The 13,329-nt window shown below is 37.7% G+C and overlaps 1 protein-coding gene across 3 annotated transcripts in view; it reads right to left on the bottom strand.

Moving 5' to 3' along the window:
• LOC126874029 (pleckstrin homology domain-containing family G member 3) overlaps positions 1 to 13,329 on the bottom strand; it is a 99,115-nt gene that overhangs the window by 57,065 nt on the left and 28,721 nt on the right. The window contains exon 1 of one of the 3 annotated variants that reach the window (XM_050635589.1): positions 3,487 to 3,766. The exons of the other annotated variants lie outside the window; for them this stretch is intronic. The gene's annotated coding sequence lies outside the window, so the exon portion shown is untranslated. Of the gene's footprint in view, positions 1 to 3,486; positions 3,767 to 13,329 lie in introns of those variants that run through there. 3 annotated transcript variants of the gene reach the window in all.

Here is a 13,329-nt window from a genome sequence, read left to right as displayed (position 1 = left end):
TTTCCATTTAACATTTGCGAATAACGTGCAATACTCTTATCGCAATATTTGCTTGGCAACTAAGTGATTGCGGATTTTGTGAATATCATCTAATGACAAAACCCGCAATCACTTAGTTGCCAAGCCAATATATCAATTTTGTAAAATAATTAATTCCGACTTTATAAATAATTCTATCGATAATACATAAATAAAATTGAGAAAAATAAACGATAGAGTGGCAGAAAATTGAAGCTGCGTGCCGTAGATCGTTGCAAGTTACCATGGAAAATGGGAAATATTAGTTCCACGCTTTTCCAAGCTTTTCCAACGGAGACTGCAATCGGAGCTAACAAAGCTCCAGAGGATATTTATTTTTGTCATCTTCAGACAGAACTTTTGACTTTTACTATACGGGATGTTTAAAAAGCAGAGTCTAGAACAAGACTTTAACACGTTGCCTTCCGCGTACGTACGTAGCCACCAGGGTACACCCCATGCTGAACTTTCCTCTTAGTCAGGATTATTTTCGTTACTAAATCTGGCTTGAAATGTTTCGTGAAATCTCACGTCGATGCCTAAGTATCAACGCTGTTCGTTTCGTAGTGATTTTTAGCTGTTGTATATTTCCCTTGTCGTTAACTTAAATTGTTACATTTTACGTTAACACGAAGCCTCAGTCCTCGAATTAGCCCCTCGAATTAGTCTTCGGTTTTTAATGTTTCATCCCCTATCGATGCATGTTATTTACGAAATCAATATCTTTATCAAAATTGAGAATATTTTTGGGAAACTTAGTTATAACGAAAAATATTATCGGTCTAATTTACTTTCTCTTTCGTATCGTGGAATATATCGTGGATGGAACTTTATGTTCAATAATAAATAATATATCGAATTTCAAGGATAAACGCGCCGATCAAAATGTTAAATGGAACATTACGCAAATGTATTGGACAATTAACAAAGGTACGTTGATTCACCATTCGTACGTGTAAATGTTGTATTTCAATGGAAGAGAAAATCAAATGCCTTGTTGTTTACTTGTTGTTGATGTTAGTTACACGATATTCAGTTTCAAATCCTCCCTCGTCAATGCATTTCAAAAGATAACAATTATCAAATATTAATGGAATTTTCAGTGAAAGAGGATTACGAAATAGAATAATTTTTATTTACTAATTTGTATGATTTCGAATTTTCACAATTTGAAACTACGATTTCCTCATATAGAGTAGTATCTTTTTCATGGTGGGGGAACTTGGGCTCCCAAGAGGGGGAAACAGTGGAGCGTTGCCTTGAGGAGCCGAAATATTCGACGCAGACTATAATTGCGACGACCTCTACGTAGAATATTCGCGCTACATTCTTGGCGATCTTCTTTGCGAACGAAATATAAAAAGAATTTCATAGAAAGCTTAAAGTTTATCGAACTCGACAGTCGTAAAAGTTAACATTCACTGTTGGAAAGAGTAAAAGCTATTCGTCTTTAGAATGACGATTTTTCATCGAAAGTCGGCTGCGATCGATATCGACGCCGAGTGTATCGCGGAACGGATTGTATTAATTTGCAAACAATCGCGCGAATTTTCACCGCGTCAAAACCACTTTCTCCATTTCTGCCGTCGCTATTCTCTAAGGCCGCTCGACTTTTTCATTTTTCCAACGAATTCGTTCCACCAAATTCGTCATTAAAGTTTTTCAGCCTTTTTTGTGAAAGTGCCATCGCGTTTGATGTCAGCCACTTTCATCTTATTAATTGAATGTCGACACTTTTAAATCGAATCTTCCATTTTACGTTTCTTCTGCGTTGTTCCAACCATTTGCTATTGCTGCGAACGACAAAATCTTTGAAATCTAACGTAACATTGACTTCTAACGGAGGAACGTTCGCGTCTTCAGAAACCCTGCTACGCTATACTTATAAAGCGAAAATCGAAATCTAAATTGATTACTCTACTCGTAAATCAAAGGTATGATTTTCCCTATTTTCCAACCTAGCGAATTTTGTATCATATTGAATGGTGAAATTCTGTTACATCGAGTGGTGAAGTTTTAATATATTAAATAACGAATTCTGCTATATTAAATAATTTAGCCTACGCTATCAATCACATTGAATTTCTACTATGATAAAATATATCTTCCTAGTTTTAATATCTTCGACCTCCACGAGCATATAAATTAAAATTCGACATATATCTAAATATTAGGTTGGTAACTAAGTGACTGCGGATTTTGTCAGTACCACCTAATGACAAAATCCGCAATCACACAGTTGCCACCCCAATATCTTGTATTTTAATTTATATGTTCGTGAAGGTGGAAGATATTAGAACTAGGAAGATATAGAATTAGGAAGATATAGAACTAGGAAGATATAGAACTAGGAAGATATAGAACTAGGAACATATAGAACTAGGAACATATAGAACTAGGAACATATAGAACTAGGAACATATAGAACTAGGAAGATATAGAACTAGGAAGATATAGAACTAGGAACATATAGAACTAGGAAGATATAGAACTAGGAAGATATAGAACTAGGAACATATAGAACTAAGTGATTTATATGCTCGTGGAGGTGGAAGATATAGAACTAGGAAGATATAGAGCTAGGAAGATATAGAACCAAGTGATTTATATGCTTGTGGAGGTGGAAGATATTAGAACTAGAAAAATATAGAACTAGGAAGATACAAAACTAAGTGATCGCGGATTTTGTCATTAGATTGTATTGATCACTTAGTTGCCAATCCAACATATCTAAAATATTCGCAAAAGCAAAGAGTATCTTCCACTGTTAAAATACTGTGCCAGCTATACGCTACGTTGGACCAACAAAGAACCGCGGAATCCTGTAGCCATCTCCTAACATTTCACAATTTTAATAACAAAATACCCAATAATATCCTGCGCAACGACGAACGAAAAACAATTAATACCAGGAAAATTGCTTACCGAGGATCGGATCGCGCGCTTAACAATGAACGGGATATTAAAATCGTATGCACGCAGCTAATTTCTCATTCCACCGGCTCATTATGTCCGGCAACGCGGGACCGCTATGAATGAAACATTAGGCCCGATGTTTATCATCATCGGCTTCAGTTAAACCCCGCTAGCTATGAATATTCATCGAGGACGCGATCATGATAATAATAATAACGTGACAGTGAAATAAGGATCGTAAACAAGGGGGAAATAAGTCCTGGCAGTCGACGATACCTTGGCGGATCGCCCACGATCCTTCGGACGATCTTTGTCCGATTCATCCGCGAATTATTGGCTTGGCAACTAAGTGATCGCGGATTTTCTCATTAACCGATATGGACAAATCCGCGATCACTTAGTTGCCAACCCAATACATCGATCCAAGCGATTCACACGATTCCATCTTGTGTTTTTCAAACGAACCGACCTATTGGCTAATTTGCACAATGCCTGGAGGATAATGTGGAAGTTTGTTCTTGAAAATTTGTCGTTCGGCAAGGACACACTTACCGAATCGATTCTCTGCGTCATCCTCGCGATACCATCTTCTTCTAGGTATGTTGGGTCTTCTATGTTGGATGTTAGCAACGTTGCACAGGATTCTGACGAAGTTGCCGAGGAAATGGACTTTTAAAAATCGAATTGTCCTTTCCGATCAACTTTACTAATCTCAACATGTGCATTAGATTGTTGTATAACGATCGTTGTTTCCAAACGAGGTCTCGTCGCGGTTATTTCGAGAACATGATTTCATCGTCGATAATTATGCTGATAATATTCTTGAGAAATAGTATTTTGCATTTTTCTTTTTTTTTTTTCTTTTTTTGTGAATATAAAGTCGTTCAAAGTGTCGCTGAAATAAGAAAAAATACCAACGGATGAATTAATACGAAGATTCGCGAGTATGTACACATCAAAATGATTGTTATTCTGTAAAGGAAGATTTTCATTTTCACGTAGAACTGTATTTCGTAATCTTGTACCTTCAAACGATTATATTCACCGTAGATAATTTTATATATTTAGATTTTATCAATGTCCCTCCTATCAAGTTTCTATGAAACTGCAAATCTTTTAATTTATATCGCATTGAATCTCCGGATTTTCAATTACAAATCACAAACTCTATCGCTAAAGAGAATCTTCTTATCGTTATCAGTTTCTATCGATATTCACAATGTTTCAAATCGTCCCCATTAACGAAATCCCCAACTTTCCATGCGCTCTTACTCCGATCAAACCGAATAAACGACGAAGCTAAGGAAACACACACCCACGATTTCCTATTCTCGGTAATTAGACGAATACTGCATGTCGTTAGCATTCATTATGACTTTCGATATTTTAAAAACGTCTGTACGAAGCAAATCTGCAAACCGTAATGTCTGTAAATTATATCTGATGGAACGTGCATATTTGCGATTGCAATAAGAACACGAAAAACAGACAGGATTTTCTATCGCTAAATAAAGCGTTCGTACGGTTCAACCTTCGATCCTATCGATTGATATGATCGGTGTTGGCAATACTTTAAATCATCTCGATCGATGAAAATGCCCAGACTTTCCACTTTCGATCCACTTTTATTATATAACCAAACCGAACGACGATAAAAATAAAAATACGAAAAAAGCAAGAAAAAAACACCCACAATTTCTTATTTTCTATCGAACATCGATTCTCTTCGTCTTCCACTTGCGTACGAGCTCGCGATTAACAACGTCCGACTGGAAGAGCGCGCAGGGCAAAGGAGACGACGCGTCGAGACACAAGACGTCGCGTCGTCGTCGTCGTCGTCGTCGTCGTCGTTGTCGTCGAGACAGCACGGTAAACACTGAGGATGCCACCAGTGCGGGAGACTTCTGGTTGCCAGTGCACACCGTTTCTGTATCGCATAAGGTTCACGTGGGACAGGAATACCACCGCGGAGCCACGGGGTGCGGTCTCGTTTCGCCACGGCACTTTTCTGTCTCAAGCATAGACCAGAAAACCGGTCTCACGAACGAAACGAACGAGCGGACGAGAGTCCACGCGTCGTCGCCGTCGATCGAACCAACAAGTCCTTCTTCCTCTTTCTATGCTCGGTCGGATAACACGACTGGCGACTCCGAAGGATCAGCTGCTTCGTCGGTGGCAGCTACGTGATCTACTCTTGCGTTAACGAGCGATCAAGATCGAGCCGATTTTTCACTTTCGTTCGGTTTTGCTTGCAATTTCTGCGCGTCTTTTATCGTTGCAGAGGATAGTTGGTTCAAATGACGAGATAACTCGATGTTGAAATCGTCAAATATATTTTGAAATAATTTATAAGTACAGGGGATGTTCGCTAAGACGTTAGGTACTAACTGATTCGCTAAACATTGTGTATTGATCGCTATTAAAATCGCTCGAGACTGAGACTGAAAAACTGATCACCTTACGATCGCGTTCGTTTATTTATATTGGTCGGGGGAGTGGCGGAAAATTGAAATTTGACTTTGTTTTACGGTTGCACGTAGCGGAGACTTTGTTTTGCCCAGAGTTTATTTATTATTGTATTGTTACGTTATAACAATTTATTACATTACAGCAACATGATTCGAATTGTCCTCTAGCTCATGTGCCGCTATATTGTACCAGGTTGTCCGAAAAGTTTCTTTCGTTCTGTGAGAATATAATAGACGCACAACGTTTTTCGTTTTATATTATTTTGTCGAAATTACGCACGATCCATTATGTTTCGTTCAGATAAACACCGCGATATTTCACAGACTTGGTTTCGTACGGAGATTGTAAATAACGCGTTTGCGAAAGAAAAACACTTTCCGGACGACCCAATAGTATCCTTCTTGACGGAGATCTTTTATTCGTTTCTTTCGAGGCTTTCTTCGATTTTGGTATTACCGTGATAAAGAGAATATATTTTATCGAAATGATTTTATCCTTTCGTTTAAGGATTTCGTAGTTTACGATCGGTTGGGATTTTTTCACCATTTTTCTTAGTACTTTTGTCGCTTGAGATCTTTTGATGGTTTCCTTGAAGATTTTCTCGTATTTGGTATTACCATAATGAAGATAATACATTTCATCGATCAGATTTTATCCTTTGGTCTAATCGTTTCGGTGGATTACGTTCAATTTTGCTTGGAATTATTAGCAATTTTTTAAATATTTTTTGCTACACGAGATCTCTCGTTGCTTTCACACCAAAACTACCATAATGCACAAAACGATCGACGCCTAATTTTTCATAGAAATCTCACGCATACCCAGTGTATCTTTGCAATTTTTGCTGCATTTTTACAGATTCGAATGATTTTTCGTAAGATACGAGCAAACTCTGACACGTGTTTTTTATTGCAATTCCGAACTCTGCCCCGTATCTCGCACTTTAATTTTTCCGATACGAGTTTCCTGCTTCAGCTTGGGTAGCTCCACCCAACCCTGAATGTTACGATAAACTCGATACGATGTAACACGTATCGTAATATACGATGCAACGAAGAAACTCTGTGACGTGGTGTTTAATTCGGTTTCGATTGGAATTTCGCGCAGCAATTTCTCTTTGCCTCGCGTTACTCCGATTTTCGACGCTACGCGGTTCATCGCGGAATTTTAATGGCCTCGTCTATTTTCATCTGAACCTCCATCGTGATTATCAAGATTCTGCCTCGATACTATAATCTATAGTATGCAGGAAATTCAGAAAGAAACGGAACAGAGTAACCATACAAGCTTCTTGTAAGAACTGAAACACGTCCAAGTCAATACATTAAGTTGCCCCGCGCATCCCCGACCATAAAACCGATCGCTTTTAATAACCCGTTTCGCGTTTCCCCGATAACGAGTTAACCGAACAGGTTTATTCGATCTCGTCCCAGGGTGTCCTTCTTTTCCGAGTTTGTTTACCGGTTACGCCACTGCGTTCGCTTAGCATCGAGTAGACCGTTTCGCCTCCCACGTGCCGCGCGAACCGCTCGAAATGCCGATCTTGAGCGGAGAAATCGTCGAGCCGCGCTGTAAGTCACGATGCACGTGCGGATTCCGTGACAAATCGATCCGATTCGTTTCCCTCGTGTTCGCGAAATTACGCGAAGGCGCATTGATTGCGAATTTAGAATTTGCAGACGCAACGCGATCGAGGGATCATTCCTTTATTTTTCCTTTATATTTGCCACGTGTTTGTCTGCTGACTCCATTTTGCAAGAAAAAGAAAGATAGAAATGTTGAAAATTGTGGATCTTTGAAACCGAAATAATGTTATAGGAACGCTAAATTTATACCGAGGATTGATATTAAAATAATAATATATTTATTTCATCGACGATTTCTTATATATTCATCGATACACACTTGCACGCGTCTCACCACTTTCTTCTATACCCGACTGTTAACCGACTGAACAGTTTACGTTCCTTTGTTTTCGAGAATGCTGCGCACACACACGTACTTCAACACATTGATATTCGCATACAAGTATCTCTACTACGCATTTAACCCAGTCCAGAAAATTATACATATCTCAACAAGAAAAATAGTAAAAAAAAAAAAAAAAAAAAATGTAGCTACTATACCGCGGATTTTCATGTAGTCTCGAGCAGTATGCGTTTTTCGATGGACAGGAAATTTGGAAGTACAAAGGGGACACGCGTGACACGAGAAGATACGTGAATTTAAAAAACAGAAAACATAATGGTTTCCACGATATTTGGTACAACAGTTTTCTACCGACGATAAAACTTTGCGCAAGAGCTAGAAAAGAGATAAAATCGCAAAATTGGGATATAAAATCCATTGCCTTAGGTCTGGTGTATTTTATTCCTGCGTAACCCCGATTCGAAGATATTATTTATTATTGTAATTATTATTATTACAAGCGCCAGGATTTCGCTCGTTACGAGCTTAGTTAACAAGCTTGAGTTAAAAATATATCAGTAGGAAAGTAACGATTCTATCTTGCAGATATTTCGAGTGTACAATTATGAATAAACGTAGTTTCTATCGGTTTCTTCTTTACCTTCTTCTCTGAAGGTTAGTAATCAATACATGTTTAGCTCGTTCGTATTATACGAAGACATTATTTCAACGAATAATAATGATAACACCGATGTCTTGACAAACACTTTTTTTGTTTCAATGAATACACGCACAGTTTGTTGCTTATCGATTGTAAGCCATTATTACTATAGGGGCAACTAAGTGATTGCGGACTTTGTCGTTACCACCTAATGACAAAACCCGCAATCGCTTAGTTGCCAACCCAACAGGATGAAATCGTCTCGCATTTTAACTCGATGTTTTAACGATGGGACAAAATGTACATCACATCGCGCGCTTCGTGTATCGAACGACGAAAATCGAAATAATCGTTGCTCCATTTCGATCTTACTGTTCGACGATATCGCTGAGCTGTACATAAAAGCCCCCATATGTGCATCGACCATGTTCGAGCATACTTAAGTTTAATTTTCAAAGTGAAATAAATTTTCAAGCTCGATTTGCTCGAAGATCAAGCCGAAAATGAGAACTTTTTATTTTATTGGCTTGGCAACTAAGTGACTGCGGATTTTGTCATTACCACCTAATGACAAAACCCGCAACCACTTAGTTGCCAAGCGAATATTATGCGCAAGAACGAAACATGTTCGTGAGCAGGTACGCAGGAAATACGTTTATGGCTAAAGCAAGCGACACGAGAAGCCGCAAATCCCTTCCGGACGGTGTAGTTAGCGGTGGAATACCGTTGACCTATTTCCGGTAGAAGCTCGATCGACTAATCTCGCATTTGCTAACGATTTTATTAGTGCCGTTTGTACCGATAACGATCGTGCGCAATTTACAGGAAATTGCTCGCATTCTCTCCGTGATTATCGGCCGTGCATGCATTATGGATGATTTACGTGTTGCGCATACGATTCAGTGAAATTGGGAAGATTTGGCCAGTCGGAGGAATTCTAAGAGAAAATTAGAAATACGCGCGTGTCTTCCGTGGATTATTAGATGGAAATTAGATTCTTTCAGACTTAAAATAGGAATTAAGATATTGGGTGGAAGTGAGATTTTATTCGTATCGTAAGCTTTTTTTAATTTAAATATTTATCAAATAATATATATTTGTACAATTCGTAGAAAATAAAAAATACAGTTGATAGTATCGATATTGGCGCGAAAGTGATCAATACACCGAGCAAACCAGACCCGAAGCTTTACTCTCTGAAGAGTCTTTCGTCTTTTAAAAGATCCAATCGTCCTTCGTATATCGTTGCACTTCCATTGGAAGAAAAATTCTTTCGAGAGTTTCCGCTAAAGTATCAACATATTTTCGGTGATAATCACGGTCGAAATACTTCGACTATCGTTTTACGGAAAAAATCAAAATCTGCCGAGAAGTTAGCCTCTGAGGAACCTCTCGGCCCAGCTACGATCCTTGAAGGATCATGGCTTTTATACGCATTCGAACGACGGTTCTTTCATATTTTTCATCAAACTTAAACTAGTTTTTTTAACATCAGAGAAATTCTATAATGGGATCGATAAGGAACAAAAGAAGACAGCAAGCTTAAAACCTACCAATTTCCTTCGGAAAATCGAATGTCTCTTCTCGCCAGTTAGCTGCGTTCGACGTGTGAAATAAAAAATTGCCATTTACTATAAAAGCTCAAAATTTTAGTAAAAAGTGTCATAGATGACATTTAGCGGTACGTTTGCTTTATACTTCCAGTAAAACTATCGTGTATTTTATAAAAAAAAGAAGCTTGATCGATTATGCTCTGTACAATGTACTGCTTTTCATAAATTGAGCTGATTATTTTTCCCAATGCATCGGCTATTCGCCGAGTTTATTCGAGTAAATTGATGGAGGATCGTGCCTACTTTTTCAAATTGCAGATAGTTTTCAGCACATCAGGTTCGATACCGAGAGAAAAGATCGCATCGAGCTTAAGATGGTGGATCTGCTGCCACGTCCTTCAGAAAATCGAACGCCTCTTTTAAAAAGCCAAGCATCCTCCATAGGTCAGTGCACTCGCATCCTTACGAGACTATCGACTCGGTTGAACAAAGAAGAACAAAGAGAGAATCGGGTACCGGGTATCGAAGAACCCTAGGAACAAACAGGAAAAGGCAGCAGTGTGGGACTGCCACTTTGGCCGATTGTATTGCATCGTGTGTGTTTGCTGGTAAACCGAAGAACACGACGAGAACCTCGCGAAACCGTTAGACGGCTACTAAATCTGCTGCTCGGTTGCTCTCGGAGTACGTGAGTGCTACCAAGATCACGTGGAACGCAACTTCTCATGCTTCTTATGCTCATCGTCGCGAAGGGAAATCGTGCGGCTCGTATGCGGTTTCCTGGAAAAACCATGCAGGCCACGGGAAAAAAATAATTCACCCGGACGTACATCGTGTTCGCGGATTGATTTCTCCGGCGCACAGGAAACGCTGTTCAACCCTTACATGCTGTGCCACTTTGCTCGCCTAGGAAACCAGCGTTACGTAAAACGTCCTGTTTATGGAACTTTTTTTTCTTTTTTTTTTTTTTTTCTTTACCTAGACAGGTTATTGCGAATTCTGTAATTTCTTTTCTCATTATTGTTGTTAGTGTTACTGTTAGGTCAAAGCAGTTAGTGGATTATATCAAGTTAGATTAGATAGATTATATTAAATTTTGTAATTTTGTCTTTTTCTTTTTGTTTACTAGATTGAGGGATTTACTAGATTATATTAGATTTTGTAACTTTGTTTGTTCTTGTTGGTATTACTGTTTGGTTAAAGCAGTTACTGCATTATATCGAGTTAGATTAGATAGATTATATTAGATTTTGTAACTTTGTTTGTTCTTGTTGGTATTACTGTTTGGTTAAAGCAGTTATTGGATTATATCGAGTTAGATTAGATAGAATATATTGAATTTGTAATTTCAACATTTTTCTTGTTGATATTGCATACTGTTAGATTGGGGGAATTATTAGATTATATTAGGTTTTGTAACTTTGTTTGTTCTTGTTGGTATTACTGTTTGGTTAAAGCAGTTACTGCATTATATCAAGTTAGATTAGATAGATTATATTAGATTTTGTAACTTTGTTTGTTCTTGTTGGTATTACTGTTTGGTTAAAGCAGTTATTGGATTATATCGAGTTAGATTAGATAAATTATATTGAATTTGTAATTTCAACATTTTTCTTGTTGATATTGCATACTGTTAGATTGAGGGAATTATTGGATTATATTAGGTTTTGTAACTTTGTTTATTCTTGTTGGTATTACTGTTTGGTTAAAGCAGTTACTGCATTATATCAAGTTAGATTATATAGATTATATTAAATTTTGTAATTTTGTTTTCTTCTTTCTATTGGTATTACGTACTACTAGATTAAGACTGTTACTAGATTATATTAGATTTTGTAACTTTGTTTATTCTTGTTGGTATTACTGTCAGCTCAAAACAGTTAATGGATTGTATCAAGTTAGATTAATCAGATTATATTAAGTTTGCAATTTCAACATTTTTCTTGTTCGTATTGCATACCGTTAGATTGGGGGAATTATTAGATTATATTAAATTTTGTAATTTCCTTCTTTTCTTGCTGGTATTACTGTTAGGTTAAAACAGTTATTAGAAAGAATACAAGAAATTGATATCATTCCTAAAGACATTTCCCTGAAAGATATTTGTTTATAAAACTTTTAATACATTTAAATCCAATTAATTAATACAACGTGCCAATACTTTTTCCAACCACCGTACACAGAATTTTTCTATAGTTTGAAAGCATCGAAATACTTTTTACGAGACACTGTAAAGTACGTATCGGTGTTGATCCCATCGCTATCGCTAATACGACGCTAATTGCACCGTCGCAGCGTGACGTCGACTCTATTCTCCGTCCGTGCACAGCACCGGCCGAAACAAAGGGAACAAAGAGCGGGAAGGATACAGAGAGACACGCGAACCCCTAATAAAATGTAATATTCTATTGTTGCGCTTTGCACGGGGCGCCATTCGCGGATTAACTAGGCCGCTACAAGCTCCGACATATATTCCACAACTATTAATAGTATGAACCGTCTATGTTAGCTAAGATTTCGTTGGAGATGTTGAGAGGATCGATCGATGCAACTCCGGTGATATTATGAACAATATTACGAACAACATAATGTATGCAGAAACGTACAAGATGTATCGTAATACGTGAGGATACAGAGGAAAGCAACCGAATACGGAATATTATATTACATTATAAGCGATATGGAATTTTTAGAAATCTGAGAAATTAACGTCGCTCAAACACAGCTACGGACTGTGTCGTTCACTTTGGTACAGTACACGTTGCGTGGTTCGTTAGTCGAGCAAACGTTAACGTCATGATAGGATCGTTTTATTTTCCTGTTGGTCGGAAATTTTCCACGATGACTTAAAATGTAGTAAGCTATTAGTTTTTAAAATATAATTCTTTTTAAATGTGTTTTCATTGCCAAATAGGAATAACTATTTTCTGTTTGTTTTCTATGAAAACATAGTACCCAGTTCAGTGTTTCACGTTTCAGTATCTGTTGCATATTAGTTACGACTTGTGTATTTTTTCTCTTTTTTAATGTCAAAAGACTAAAAGTCTTAAATAACGCGTAAATTTATGATGGAATACTCGTAAGAATCTTTTCTTATCGCGATTGATTTTCTAAGAATGACGTTCGAAAAATAGATGGGATACGCCGTATTTCCCTACTTTCCTCTACGAAATATCTGTGATAAGACGAAGTAGTGATACTCGAAGGATGAAAGTTTCTATTGAAAATCCATTTCATTACTTTATGAATTTCCATAAGCATACGTGGTTCAATTATCTCAATTACTATTAATCGTCACAATTCCTGTACTCATATCTGGATTAAAAAAAAAAAAAATCCCTACTCTTAATATAACATTGGAAATTGTATGCTTGACGTGGCAAATAAGTTTCATTTTCACTTTGCATAATCGAGCATTAAACGAAATGCGACCAATTTTCAAACGAGAAACGTTATTTACAAGCGTGTCGGAATTAGAGACACCAAGAAAGCAGTTCTATTTGAGCTTACTTCGTCAACTTTGCGAATATAACACATCGTGTATTGCTTTGCCAAGCCCATTGACCAGCCGTCAAATGACAGTTTTTCTCGTTGTGCCCACTTTCCAGCCATATAATCCTCGAGATAAACGCAACGCGCTATACGGCGCACCATATCGTTGCCCACGCGCTATTAAATAACATTTTTTCCCAAAACCGAATCCGGCATCCGCGTTTCGATTGCTTCGTCCCGCGGCAATGTTACGAAATTGGCCGCGATTTACGAGGATTTCGTCTCGCAAAATCGTCGGTTGGAAAATCGTGC

This window comes from Bombus huntii, chromosome 15 (assembly GCF_024542735.1).
Source record: "Bombus huntii isolate Logan2020A chromosome 15, iyBomHunt1.1, whole genome shotgun sequence".
In the NCBI taxonomy this organism is placed as follows: Eukaryota; Metazoa; Arthropoda; class Insecta; order Hymenoptera; family Apidae; genus Bombus; species Bombus huntii.
The sequence above is the reverse complement of the archived record's forward strand: the minus strand, read 5'-3'. Positions and strand labels throughout refer to the sequence as shown.